Source organism: Dunckerocampus dactyliophorus, chromosome 15 (genome assembly GCF_027744805.1).
Source record: "Dunckerocampus dactyliophorus isolate RoL2022-P2 chromosome 15, RoL_Ddac_1.1, whole genome shotgun sequence".
Taxonomy (NCBI): domain Eukaryota; kingdom Metazoa; phylum Chordata; class Actinopteri; order Syngnathiformes; family Syngnathidae; genus Dunckerocampus; species Dunckerocampus dactyliophorus.
The window spans coordinates 5,730,258-5,746,175 of NC_072833.1; the positions used below are offsets into that span (position 1 = coordinate 5,730,258).

The 15,918-nt window shown below is 37.6% G+C and overlaps 1 protein-coding gene across 8 annotated transcripts in view; it reads right to left on the reverse strand.

Annotated features, from left to right (window-relative positions):
* celsr1a (cadherin EGF LAG seven-pass G-type receptor 1a) overlaps window positions 1–15,918 on the reverse strand; it is a 65,138-nt gene that overhangs the window by 38,265 nt on the left and 10,955 nt on the right. The window lies entirely within an intron of this gene.

Here is a 15,918-nt window from a genome sequence, read left to right on the forward strand (position 1 = left end):
TTAAAAACATCGCTCCTCCTCAAGGTCAAACAAAATATCTGTGCACATGAAAACACATTCACAAGCTAGTAAGTGCATGCCAAAGCAACAGGTGGCGCTACAGCCTCTAACCATTCCGTTTTAGCCACTCAGAAGCCTGAAAAACGCGCAGTACAGTTGTCAATGCAGAAACATGGGCCAAACGGCATTGAAGAAAAAAAAAACAACTTGAGTTCCTGAGCACATGCTGTCGCTTTTCCATGTTTTTTCAGTGCGGTGCTGAGGATAAGAGTGTGTGTGTGTGTGTGGTGTATCTGGGGTGAAAGAGTCAAGCTGAGGTTCGGTCGCAGACGCCTTGTCACTCTCAGACGAAGTTGAAAAGGTCAAGAATTCAAACACAATCATAATGATAGCACGGCGTGGACAGGTCTGCTCATCGGGCAAGCTAAACACAGCCAAGTGGGGCAAATCATGCGGCCGGACAGCTTTGTGGCTTCAACAGAACGCAACGCAATAACAGCTAAAATGTTGCTTTTGGCTCATGTTTGTGTTTGTACCACACCTGTCTTACTACCTCAATCACCACAGTGACTACAGTGTTATCACACATGCTCCTTTACACACACACACACACACACACACACACACACACGCACACACGCACACACGCACACACAGCCTTGCAGACAAATGCTGCATGTCCCAAATCACCATTTTTTGACCTAACACATCACTGGTATCCTTGTAGCGAGTAGTAATAGTAGTAGCAGCAGTATAGTTGACAGTAAAATACATTTTGTATTACATATACAGTACATACAGTAATATGCTATGTGCGATACATGTTATCTCACAACAGCCCTCTGTCTCCAGGTTGAGGCAGATGGCCACCCCACACTGGTTCACACAAGGTTCCTTTCTGTTCTACCGGGGGTGTCCAAACGTTTTCCGCCGAGGGCCACATACTGAAAAATGAAAGGATGCAAGGCCCACTTTGATATTTTGTAAACTGACACATGTAGATATGCAAAGGAGTTATATAACTTCGGTCTTTGCTCCCCCCCCCCATTTTTGCTGTTTTTTTTCTCTTCTGAAATCTTGGTAGATTTTTTTTTTTTTTTGGTAATGTTATGACTTTATTCCCATAATATTTTGACTTTTTCTCCAACAATTACTTTGACTTTTTCCAAAAATTACAACTTCATTTTCCTTTGTTTGTTTTTCAGAATATTCCGACTTTGTTTGTTCTTTAACATTTCAACTTCTCAAATGCTTCCACGCTTCTAAAATGACATTATTACACCTTATGTTCTGAGTTTTTTCATGACTGCTGTTATTTTATATTTTTTAATTTTCCCACTATTTCAACTTTCTTCTTGTCATATTCTGACTTTATTCCCCAAATATTATAACTACTTCCACAACCTAAATTTCACAATTAAATTTTGTTTTGTTTGTTTCTCATAATATTAAGACTTTTATTAAAAATGATTTCTTCTTTAATATTTCAACTTTATGCTACTAAAATGACTTTATTTTTCCTCATAATATGATATTTTTAGAATGTGCTGCAGGCCAATAAGAAAACAGCTGAGGGCCACAAATGACCCTCGGGCTGCATTTTTGATACCCCTGTGTCATACAGTATAGAATAAATTACTTTGATATGAATATAAATCAATAAATATATATGCAGTAACATTTTATTTTATTTTACATTATATGAAGCCAAATAAATGTATAAATAAAATAAAAATTAATTAAATAAAATGTGAAATAATGGCATAAAGTCTCGATAATTACGTGAAAACTATTTAGTAATTATTTATTTCATGCCCTATGCATTTATTCCATCAGTCAATTTATATATTTCTTTTTTTCATTATTTAACGACATGTATATTTATTTAACAGAATTTGTAATTCAATTTTTATTTTAATGTGTATATATAATATTGTATTTCCAAATTAATAAATAATGGAGCATTTAATACATAATTTAATTTACTTATATATTATATTTATTTACCTTTTCAAATATACAGCAGCAAATAGAAAAGTAGACAAACTATATAACAGACATTCACTAATGTTAAGCTTTAAAAAGTCGTCATTACTTATTATGTTGTTCCAGGGGGACACCTGCACTATTTATAGCCGTCCCCAGCTGTTAACATGGGATAACGCACACATGCCGAGGATGGGCTGAACGGTGGAAAAGGATGACATGCAGACTCCGTGGAAAAAAGGAATACATAGACATATGCACTCACTGTACACCTTATTTATTGTGACAGAAATAAAACGCCACTGTGTGAGGGTACGCGGCCACACACAGCTTGTAATAAGCCCACGGGGGGGGGGGGGGACAAATTTGAAGCAGCTGTCTGTGAGTGACAAGCACACAGCACCCTAAAGTACACACATACTGTCTCTGCATTTGCGCAAAAAAACTGCATTCTTCGTGCACACACAACTCTGGTGGTCAGTGTGCTGTGAAAAATCAAGTGTTTATTCAGTTAGCAAAGAGGAGGACGCGCCGTAAAACAGCAAAAAACAAACAGTTGCCGCTGCGACAGGTTGCGGGTAGCCCACCCCAAAGACACACTTGTTATCAGCACACTGTTAGGTATTTGCTTAATTAGCATACACACACGTATGATCTTGTGATTAGCATCCTGCTAAAGACAATAGCAATTCAGAGGTCAAATGTTACAACCACAAGAGAGGCTCCTGCCATTATAAAAGCAGGAAGTATTAACGTCAACTATTTTTACTGCACAGTTGAAAGGTTTTACAGCAAATAAGCTACTGGAACTTCCTGTTTGAGGGCTTCTAAATCCCTCCAAGCGCCTGACAACCTTCTCCCCTCGCACGCTCTTAGGTTCCACCCTCCAGATTTGAATCAAAACAAAGACAGAAACCTGACTGTTTCCAGCCAATCACAGGCAGGGTGGATGTGACCAATCAGGATTACGGGTTAAATAACGGCGTCAAAAGAGTATTTTATATTTTATTTGGCAGGCGGTTTGCATGAATTTACCATGTCCTTGTCACTTTTAAAGTAAAAATCTACACGTAATAACACAAAAAATGGATTTAAAAATGATGTACCTGTACTGAAAAGACTACATTGTACGACGGAGCAGTCGGGCCACATTGGGAAAAAACCCCCCCGAAGATTTCGAGAATAAAGTTGTAAACTCACCAGAATAGAGTCGGAAAAAGTCGTACATTTACGAGAAAAAAAGTAATACATTTACGAGGAAAAAAAAGTCGTACTATTGCGGGAATAGAGTCGTAATATTACGTGTCATCGTGTCATACGTGCCGGAGGGAAAATAGAGCATAGCTCTTCATGAAGGAAGGAAACATTCCTCTTGCTTCAGGGAAGCTTTTATTTACAACGTGGCAGCAAAACAGAGCAGTTGAGCACAAACAGTTTAGCATCCCTACCCCGCCCCCTCCACATGCCCAAGGCCAATGGTCACATAAGTCCCCCCTTTTCATAGCTGCCTCGGGCAACGCCTGTAACATAAAGTCACAAGTTTTTCTTGTACATTTACGACTTCATTCTCCAAACCGCCGATTATTTTAACACTGTCGTAACAGGCATTGCCCGAGACAGCTATGAAAAGGGGGGACTTATGTGACCTTTGGCGAAGGTAATATTCCGACGTTAATATTACAAATATTACCATAATATTAAGACTTTAAATCTGAGATTTTGAGCTCGAAATCTTGGATTATTTATTTCTCTTCAATGTGGCCCTAATACTCCGCCGTAACGTTGCATATAAATACGGTAAAATAAATAAAAATAATAAAAAATGTGTAAAATAATTATCAAATAAAAATAAAAATGACTTGTCTAATCATTCAATCACAACTTTAAGTGTTTGTACCTTTTCCAGGGTTAAAAAGGATCCTTTTAAAGCTTTAAAAGTCAATCATTAAGGCTGCAAAAGCAGAACATTTGAGGGTACCACCTCAGTGACAAGCCACCTCCCCCTAACCTCCCCCCAAAAGGCACTGTGACTACAAAGATAATGGTTATTTTAAACACAAACGTGCTCTAACTGAGAGTGGATCATTAACCACAGGAATGCCAGAGAAGAGTTAACAGAATGTCTGAGAGCAGCTGCAAACACCAAACACGTCACCTTGCATCCAATATGTATCAAAAAGCCTACAGCGCAGCCAAGAGCACTTTCCTATCAGTGTAATCTCTTTCTTCCCTTTGGAACTGAGCCACCGTTCGGCTGCACGACCTCTGTCGACACTGCTGACGTGCGTGTGTGAATGTGTTTTGATGCTGGAAGCGAAATCCCCTCTCATCTACCGCCGCCACAAGCTGTCGGCCGTATTTTACACTCAGGTATGAAGACGTTTAAATGATGAACGCTGAAGAACTGATGAATAAGTGCTTAACTTGTAGGATTGCGTGCGCATGTGTGGCCATATATCAGCATACGACACACACACTCAGCTGTTGCTGTCTAATTCCCCTCAACACCTGCAACACTCAGGGGTGGGGGGGAATCATCCCATATGACGCCCACACCTTGTTTTTCCTACTGGGCACACGGTACGAACCACAATTGGACTTTCTGTGCGACAGGAGGCACACCAACGACGCTGGTGTCGAGTGTGTAGGTGGGCAGAGGGAGGATAAGGAGAACAGGTGGGATTACACACAAACATGCCGAAATAAGTGGGAGTGGATCCATGTAGCGGCTCTTTGCAACAAGTGAGGCCCACAGAAGTTTAAAAAAAAAGTCCAAAACTGGACTGTTTAAAAATAAGAGGTTTAAAACTCATTTCGGTGGCAATACTGTCGTCCCTCACTCCGTCGCGGTTCCAACATCGCTCCCTCGCTCTCTTTCAAAAATTGTTTAGTGGTTGACTACGGCCTATTATTAGTCCAAAAATGCACTTTTAATCAAATGTAACAAATTTGACCTGGGTTAAGCGTTTTCAAGCACAGAAATGTTCTAAATGAACTCAAATACAAATACAGCTTAATTGTAGTCTGCAGTCGCCACTAGGTGTCACTAGTAACGCGCACCACACCCAATCGCCAATGACAGGCTTTTATTATTTTATCATGATTTACCTCACAACAGCTACACTGATAACATAATAATAATAGTCATCATCATGGTCATAATAACACAGGCTACTGTTGTTGTTGTTGTACTCCAGCTGAATCCGCGACGTCACTTCCTGTCCACACGTCCGGAACACATTTATTGAAAGACACACGAGCACGAGTCTCATTTATGTCTTAAACGGCTTATTTTCTCTGATTATGTCTACTACATTTGCACGCCCATTTTCCAATGCTAATTAAGTCGCGACCCACTTTTATTTAAGTCCTTTTTTTTATTATTTGTGCTATTTTCTACACTTTTGAGCCATTTTTAAATGTGTATTTATTTATTTATAATATTTTTACGCTTAAAGCCATTTTTATTCTATTTTTATTATTTTCTTAAAAGTCATTTAAAAATGTCATTTTTATTTTTTTTATAATTGTTTACTTTTAACCTTTTGTTTAAGGCATTTTTATAAAATAAACTTTTTTTTACACTTTTATTAAATAAGTTTTATTTACTTTTATGATTTATTTGCTTCTATGTCAGTTGTTGATTTTTTTGCGTTTTTATTTCAGTCATTGTTCTTTTTATTTGTTTTTATTATTTTTTACAGTTTGAATTCTTTTTTATGCACTTTTAAGTCCATTTTTATTGAGGAAAAGGCTTCTTGAGACGTCATCTGTACTTCTGTGTAGAAGGTGTCGGACGTTTCGCTCCTCATCCGAAGAGCTTCGTCAGCAAACTGACACCTTCTACACAGAAGTACAGATGACGTCTCAAGAAGCCTTTTCCTCGATGGACAACTCCTGTACGACTGAGAGCCTACACAGATCCATTTTTATTATTATTATTTTTTTTAATCTTTGTTACTTTTATTTTTTATTTATTTTTATTGTTTACATTTTTATTGTGACTATTTATTTTAATTATACTTTTATAATTTATATTTATTACACTTTTATTTTCTCTGATTATATCTACTACACTGGGTAATATGAGTGTAAAGGTGACTATAGGGGTGTTATTCCATGTCTAGAGGTCTCTAAAAATGGTAAAAATTGTATTTAGAAAGCCATAAACAGGTTTTCTATGCTTTCACACAGTGACAAAGCATCCTGCAATCGGATAATTAATGGTGGAATAGCCTTTAGACACAGGGGCCTCTGAAAGCTGAAAATAGAAGGCATGATAGCGCCCACATTCAGGTAGTAATAGCGGCGGGACAATGAGATATTTTTTTTTCCCAGTAAACATAGATGAGTCGTCTTATATTCAGGGTCATAGATTTACTATGTCAGAGCTTCTCTTCTTGTCACTCACACACACCAGATCAACTTTGTCTCTGATTTTCTTTTTCAAAATGACTGAAGAGCAGGGCCAGTATTATATTCAGATCAGTGCAGTACGTTTCATAGTGTTGTGTCACAAAGGGAAGCGCCAATGACTCAAGCGAAGTCTGCACCATCAGTCCTTAACCTTTCACTTGACGTCCACTTAAATCCAGCCGTCTGCTGTTCCGCCGTTTCGACTTTACCTTTAACTCCAACGCTGAATGGCCTCTCACAACTCAACTCAACAAGCTGCACTTAAAGCAGGGCCCGCTCAGGAGCGCCAACGCCGGATAGAATAACCGTGTCCTGTTCAGCAGAACAGAAGCCCTGTTACAACTCAGACAGTACTTCATTTTTGAGGACATAGAGTTGTCTACTACAAAATATGTGCGATTTATACAGGCAGCTGATTTAAAAGGTACATTTCCAATCAATTAAAGGCACAGCGGAAACATCCACTTAGCAGTTCCACTTTGGCAATCCGTCACCCCCCTCTTCCCTCCGAGCATGTCTGTCCTCCGACTAATCACATTAAAACCCTCGGGTTCCTCTTATTAAAGGTTCAAAGGCCGCAGCTTCCAGGTGTCGTCCACCTCTGTTCTCTCATGATGGTGACAGCAAAAAGAAGCATACGACATAAAAATACACGTCTACCCTTCAAGCAAAGATTTATATGCCTGGGTTTTAGCCCCCCGCTCAAGCTACCGCACAGAAAAAAAGATGACCTAAGAATTGTTGTTGTTTTTTTTCATTCATTGAGAGCCGTGTTTATTTGAATGAATCATTCAGTTCGTTATCTGTTCCTTCAAAGACACCGTGTAACAAAGTGTCATGTTTGAAAGCCGTTATTTCACAACTGCAGGCAGGTGTGGGGAAAAAAAAGGAGGATACTAAGCAAAGCAAAGACATGGATAGAAGATAAATGTGTACATGATGGATGAAGAAGGTATGGAAATAAAGCCAAGAGGTTGCTACTTCAGCAAGTGTGCCTTAATATCTCAATGTATTCTTATATTAGAGGGGAGGGCTATACTGTGACTAAGGCCGAACCAAATGGATCTGTTTGTGCAAATCTACTGTAGATATTGGCGCAGATCAGGGATACATTTTTTTCTACTCGCTTATTTATTGTTTTCTTTAATTTCATTTAGTTTTGTGAATGTTTGTTGAAAGAAAATCACAGAGTAATGTTTTGGTAGTATTTTTATATATATTTTGTAGGTTTTCCGGAATTAAATTGTCAAAAACATATCATAAATTTAGATTTTGCATGCAGGATTTTGCAAAAACTACTCAACTAATTCCCAAAACAACTTTGCAGTGGAGCAGGGCATAAGCTAAAGAAGGACCAATGAAAATTTGGCGCAAGTATGGATATATTTTTTTTTGTACTTTTGTATTTTGATTTGTACTATTTTCTATACTTTTGAATCATTTTTTTAAATTTTTACTTATATTATTTGTATACTTTTAAGTATTTTTTTATTATTTTAAAAATAAATGTTGTCATTTTTTTATTAATATTTATTTTTTTTTACCTTTTATTTAAGGCATTTTTATAATTTTTTATAACTTTTTTTACACTTTTATTAAGTATTTTTTTTATTTTTATTATTTCTTTGCTTCTATATCAATGATTGTTTTTTTGTGTTTTTATTTAAGTCATTGTTCAAGTTTAAGTAATTGTTTAAGTCATTTATTTGTATTATTTTTTACAGTTGGAATTTTTTTTTACACTTTTAAGTCATGTTTTTATTTGCTTTTTTTTTTACATCTTTGTCAATTTTATTTTTATTGTTTACAATTTTATTTAAGTCATTTTTATTGTGACTATTTTTATTATAATTTACACATTTATTTTCATTTTTATATTTATGTATGCCTTTATACGTTTATTTAAGAAAAATTAATACACATAATTACATGTCCAAGGTGCATTTTAAAGGACTTTATTATTAAGGCGTTTCGAATGTGGAGGAAGAGGACTACATATTGCTAAATTTTACTTCAAAATAAGTTGTAAATTACATATTTTAATGTAATGTTTGACTTGCTGTCTGCAACTCACGTGGAATGGAGCAGTTACCCACCTTTGGGTCCGGACCCACCAGTTGAGAACCACCGCTGTACAGCCCACTTCAAAATGCGTTCAGTCCCTGCGAATGCGTGTGTGGTCCACGGACTAAAATTAGCATTATTATCTCATTTCAAAGTCCTTTTATCCAGCAAGGTGAAGAGTCAAACGCTCCTTCCTCGGCTGCAAAGGAAGCGACCACTCAGCTCTAGCCAAGAATGCATGCAAACAATGTAAAGCACCACGCTGCCTGATCAGCCAGTTTTATCATGCACGGCTGCGCTAAATCACCACGCTGACACACAAATAAATCTGTTGACTAATCGGACAGCATAGATGTAGTGATCTTGTTAGATAAGCTAAGAAATATTGTGAAGGGTGGGGGTGATCAAAAGTCCCCTTACAGGTTGAACTGCACCGCTCTCTTAAGAGCCAGCCAGCCATGAATGGACTAATCGGAGGCCATGCAGTATCCATTTCTGACACTAGATCCAGTCTCTCTTGTCCCGAAAAATGTGACTTTTTGTAACTTTTCCGCCTCGCCTTTGCCGTTTATTGATGCATTTTTAAGCAATTACCACAAAAATCTATCTTTTTTGTGGGTGTATTTTTTCCCATGCCGATACGCAACGGTTTTGGACTTTCCACCAGCGTTCTATACCGTCCTCTCCCAGGAGGGGTCGGGTTGCACTCATTGTTGCTGGTGGTTACTGATAAATAGGGTGCCTGGTTACAAGCCGACGCACGATTGGCTCCTTTCAACAAAGCATTGGGAGGAGGAGGAGAGAGTTAGGATGAAGGGGGGGTTGCCGGTCGTCGCCCTGGGAAACCATGAGACTTGTGTCCGTTTAAATAGAAAGTCAGGCAACTCTTCAACGTGCAAAGTTGTTTTTGTTGTAAGGACAAAGAGTCGAAGACACTGACCTTTACATCACCCCTGAATTCCTAACTTTAAAAATGCACTCATTTTACAACAGTGTTTTTGTGCAATATGCCCCCCCCCTCAAAATTTTTTATTTTTTTATTAGTTACAATTACACCTGAAGGGCTTTTTTTTTTTTTTAAAGAATGGAAGTAGATATTTACTGAGACATTTAAAAAAAAAAAAAACAGGAAGGTTTTCTTGTGCAATATCTATGGAAGCCCCTTTCCGCCCTGAAAAAAAAAAAATATCCCAATGGTAAGTCATAATTATAACACAAAAAGTCAAACTTATGAGATAAAATCATAATTATGAGAAAAAGCCAACATTACAAGGTAAAAAGTCATAGTTATGAGATAGGATAGTCATAATTATGAGATAAAAAGTCCTAATTGTGAGATAAAAAGTCGAAATTATGACAGAAAAAGTCATAGTTATGAGATGAAAAGTCAAAATTATGGGATAAAAAGTCGAAATTATGACATAAAAAGTCATAATTATTAGATAAAAAGTCCTAATTAAGAGACAAAAAGTTGAAATTATGATATAAAAAGTCATAACTAAGAGATAAAAAGTCAAAATTATGAGATAGTCATGAAAAAAAAGTCAAAATTACAAGATAGAAAGTCATAGTTATGAGATAAAATGTCTAAATTATGAGATAAAAAGTCAAAATTATGACATAAAAAGTCATAACTATGAGATAAAATGTCAAAATTATGAGATAGTTATAATTATGAGAAAAAAGTCAAAATTACAAGATAAGTCAAAATTATGAGATAAAAAGTCATAACTATGACATAAAAAGTCAAAATTATGACATAAAAAGTGAAAATTATGAGACAAAAAGCCTAAATTATGAGAGAGTTATAATTATGAGAAAAAAGTCAAAATTACGAGATAAAAAGTTAACATTATGAGATACAAACGAGTGCCGTGTGTGAAGTGAAGAAGGTGGCACATGCTCAATTTGTATCTCATAATTTCAATTCAATTCATTTTTTAATCATAATTATGGCTTTTTATCTCATTATTTTTACTTTTTAATCGCTTAAATCTCATATTTATGACTTTCTTATCTCATAATTATGAATTTTTATCTCAGAATTTGTACTTTTTAATCTCGTCAAACTCAAAATTATGACTTTCTAAAATCATAATTATGACTTTTTATCTCATAATTTTGACTTTTTAATCTGATAATTATGACTTAACATTGGGATGGTTTTTTTTTCTTGCAGTAGTGGAAACGAGCTTCCATAAATACCCAACCTTGCTTCCATAAATACCCAACCAAAAAAACAAATGTATTGAATTAAATTGATATTTGTTGGGATATGGCCTGGTATACCAAATGACACCGTTTATCTCATGTTGTCAGCTGCTTATATGGAGCTAGCCCGAGCTCAAACAATGAGTCAGACAGTGATCCATTCAGTCATTAAGTAAGTCACCAGGGCAGCCAGTCAAGTGGAAAAACGCATTGATTAATTCAAGTGTTTTGATGCAAACACAGATGTCCCAGCGGGGAACTGAACAGGCGGCCAATCCGCTGTCCATCTGATATATCCATCCCTCCTCTGGCCCGGCAGCATGCTTGACAGGCGTCCGACCCACAATGCATCACTGCTCGAAGGCTTTGGGGCGCGAGTGTGGTGTTGAAAAGGTAAAGTGTGGAGAGAAGAGAGGCACGGTTGAGTGGAGGGGAATAATTCCCTCTCACCAGGAGATTCTTTGAAGTTAAGGAAAACGAGGGAATGTGAGGGTAAAAATAGAAGTCCCACACTTTTTTCATTCCTTTTCTTCCCTCCTCCTTGCCTTAAATCCTTCCTTTTTCCTCATGTCTCCCTTGCAGCCACACTCATCAGAGACACAACGGTGAACATGTCCTCGCCCGGCGTTAGGGTCGCTGAAGTGTCACCATTGTGTTTGGTGACGCTGCCGGCGAGAACGTGGTGTGATAATGAGTCAGGGAAGTCTAGGACGGAGGCAGCAGGGCATCACATTCTGTCAGGCGACTAGTTATCATGTATTGTCCCCTCTTATGCCTTATTTCAGCCACAAAAAAAACGCACACAAACGTGTCTTCTGAAGAGAAACTGTGCCCAAGCTTGCTCTGCTCCAAATACAGTTGGAAAAAAGACAGCGGAAGCTTGCTGTAAATTTTTTTTGTAAATTGCTGTTCCACTCCAGACCTGCAGATGGCAGTAATGCAAAATACAAAGTCATCGACAAGTATGAAATCAAGAGTTTTCCTCGTAATAAATATACTGCATATATACTTTAGGGCTGGCAAATATTGCGCGTGAACAGCAATAACTAATGTATTTAATAAACTACGATAACATTTTTAGGGTCAATAACCCACGTCTCTGTTATGATGGCAGACGGAGCCACAATAGCGTTGCTGCAGAATCACACAGAGGCTGCCACTCTTTAAGAACTTTATTCTGACCTGAACACGTCAACAGCGGTGCAATTCCGACGCCATATACTGCATGTATCTCCAACTCACAAACACGTCACCAGAAGACAGCGAGGTGCATCCACTGACACTCCGAAAATCACAACAACATCTTTATTATGCGTGTGTGTGGTCTAAATAAACAGAAAGACAAAGAAAAGCAGCAAGTGGGCATTTTTATCTCTCACTAGCGTAAAGTTCATGCGGAAGTACAACTTGCTGCATTTAAGTATGTTTGGATATCCCAGAAAATGCATCTGGACTCAAAACATGAATTCCACTTAAGTTACGTGGTGTCACGCCACGAAATATGGGCATATTTCACACATAGTGGCTAATGGTGATTAATCATGATTGATTCATTTGAAAACTGTGATTAATCTGATACAAATTTGACATTTACATTACATTTGGTCTGCCGCCTGAAAAAAACGACAATTTTCAACAGCCGAGCGTGCGCCTGAAAAAAGGCTGAAATTTGAATCCTTCAAAAAAAAAGTGGTGTCATTTCCTGACATTTTTGGGTCGTGCCGGGACCCCCGATGAAGGTTTGGGAGGTATCCCCCACCTCCCGGAACCTTAAGGTATAGTTGAAGCCACCTGACAAAAACGAGAATTTGCCACAGCGGTGAGCGTGACATCTACAAATTTTCAAGATTTTTTAAAAATGCTTAAAAAAAATTATTATTCTCTTCAAGTCTTTTAATGATAACTGTATACACCCCCACAGTCGATTAAGCCCTTTTGGCAAATACTGTACTTTTGAGCCCCCTGAAAACATGTGTGAAAAATATTTTTGTGAAAACTCTAAAATGGTTGTTATTTCAAATCCTGTATAAAGCCAAAAGTTGTTTTCGCCCATAGTATTCACAATTACAACCCCTACGGGAGTGGAGTGGAACAGCAACTTGTGAACTGTGGGGTTTTTTTTAGCTGCCAAACTACGGTAATGTCCGCGCTATTTCATTTTTTGTCATCTTCTCTTGTTGCTTTCCACTGCATTGATGGAGGTCACGAAGCTATCATGACTCATTCACTTCCCTCTTCGTCAACCCAAGACCAAACGTGTCCCTTACGAGCTAAACTTCACGTCAGTTACGGCACATTAAATGAAAAAAGCGCACCATAAACAATAGTGATTGTCCTAAAACTTCTCGACAGGAATTTGTCAAAACTAATTTGGACCTGGAGTCCGAAAGAGGCTTGAGAAATGGTGGTGCAGTTCCTCGCTGACAGTCAGGCAGTAATTACTGTCACCACACAGCATTGCTAATAATAGCATCGTGGCTTCTTTTTTCGTTTTTACTGAGACAACAGGAGTGAAGGCACATATAAGACCAAAATCCAACGAGCTTCAGGTGTCTCTTCCACTAAATCTTTCCGTCGTCGACACTCCCTCCGATGCTTTCAAAGGGGGATTTATTAGGGTGGGGAAACAATAAATCCTGGACTTGACAAACTTGCACGCACACGCCCCATCATCACAGAAAGGACCCCCCCCCACACACACAGACAGACACGCACACATTTATGGTCCCACCACTTTAGTTCCATCTATCAGAAAAATGGAATATTCCAGCTGGTGGTTGAAGGTTGGCAGTTGTGTCAAGACATGTCTTAATGCTTTTGCGAGGACTGGATTTTGGATTAAAGTGAGCACCCCCATGTGGGTTATTATTTCTATTGCTATACTGCATATTTGATCCTGTATATGGACCACTAAATATGCTTTAAATGTCAAAAACTAAATCTGGACCACCACTAAAGGCACAATTTCCACCATGTTTTGGTATTCTATGCTTTTTTGAAGCCTAACTGATGTTTTTCGGCACCCAACGGCAGTGGCACGGTACCAAAAGGGTGGTGCTTGGTTCTCACTCTTTAAATGTTTTTTTTGCTTTTTTTTTTACAAACACTTCAACTTTATCATTTTACACTTTCTCATAATACCATAACTTTATTCTCATAATATTTTGACTTTATTAGCGTGTTATAGATTGTTCCCAACCTAATTTTTTCAGTTTATTCTTTGCTTTTCTTGTTTAAAATATTACTATATTTTTATACTATAACTTTTTTTCTTTAATATTTCAAATTTATGCTTTATTCTTATGAAATTACTGGTCTTTTTTCCCATTTTTATTGTTATTTAAAAAAAAAAATCTTTTTAAATCCTTCCAATAAAAAAAACAGGTGCGGGCTGTAAATGGCACCCGGGCCGCACTTTTGACACCCCTGTCCTACATCAGGGGTCCCGACCACCGGGCCGTGGACTGGTACCGATCACAGCCAGATGAGCCTTTACTACAATTAAGCAATTGTATGGAACAATGGAACAATTAAGCTTAAGGTTGTGCAGGGGTGTCAAATAGCATCCATGTGGAGATGTTGCAGGGCGCATCCCTCCTGGCTGAAGCAAACTGAACGGTACCGTCTCAAAACATGGCTTCCAGTACCAAAAACTGTGTAACCTGGACATTTTTATCTCAAGACTCGAACACGAGTCTGCAACCACCTCCTCTCATTTACCATCTTGGCATCCTTGAGTTTTTTTAAGCGCTCTACCCAGTGCACACGCTGCATATGTACACGAGCATGACAGCACATGCACGCACGTTTTATAGCCAGTCACTTCAATTATAAGGAGGTTTCTTGGCATTCCTGTGGCGGAGCGTTCCGTGGGTGGTTCAAACTGCCACACTTTCAGCAAAACTACAGTGCAAATACTATATATTTAATTTTTTTCACGCAATTTAGATGACAATGGTCTATATAATTTGGATGTTGCATTCGAGATTGCCGGGATCTTGGAAAATTACCACTAGAAGCTTGATAAGCTAAGTGGAAAATTCCCACTAGCAGCTTGATAAGCTTATCTAAGTAGTATGTTATGGTCGATTTGCAGCAATTTTGCCAGTAAGAAGTACTTTGAGAGATTTAAAAATGCACTTTTCCATAGTCGTAGGTGAGGAACGTCATTTCTTGAATGCAGCATATATTACAACTACTTTCCAACAGCACAGCTCTCAAAAATGGCAGACAAGGTGCGCTAAAAATGCAACATATGTACAGTATATATATATATTTTAAATACATATGATTTTTGGTACATTTGCCATAAAAATATACAAAACTATATTGTAAAATAGAGACTTTATCTATTAATGAATCCACTTAATCAAAACATTTATGGAATGCAGCAAATTTAAATTAACAATAAAAATAAATCTAATGAAAATATTTTTTAAATGCATAAAACAAATAAAACTCCAAAAATAGAGACGGCCACCGCTAGCATAGCAAGCTATCGAAATAACTAGTTAGCTTCTCCAATTTACTTATTCCAAACTTCAGAAAGTGGGGAAGCGGGGAAGAAAGTAAGAAGCCAAAAATCAATCAATCAATCACTTCCACACGGTGAATACTGCAGAACATACAGTACTGCAGAATACCGCATATTTTTTGATGAATAATAGCCATATTTGAACCGTGATGTAGCGAGGGACTACTGAATTTCCGACGTCTTACTTTTTTATATTAATGTGCTAAAGTATTATATTTCTAAATGTCTTGCAGATAGTATAATAATATTCAACATAAAAAAAATCATGACAATATATAACAAAAATAAAATGGCGCTTTTTCTTTTCATTGTAATACAACAGCAAATATTACAATTATTTAAGATACTAATAATTCCTGTGAGATAATAATAAAAAATCACCTGCCATGATGAGTGCAATGCTACACAGTTCTCCTGCCCATGAACAGGATTCAAGACATGAACCACCAAGAAGTGTAACACATTCTACATCATTTACCTACTGGTACAACGACAATGCAACATAATGCAGGTCCTAAATTGACCACATAGTAGGAGATAGAGAAGGAAGACAACAGCGTGACAGTATCAGTTACGCAGTGTCAGAGGTATGCTGGCATGCCCACAGAGGCTGTCATCACTTTGGTAATAACAGACTATTTCCAACGCATCAGCCCTGCAGCCCTCCTCCTGGACCCCGGGTGACTACTGTGCGCAGGAATGGATGG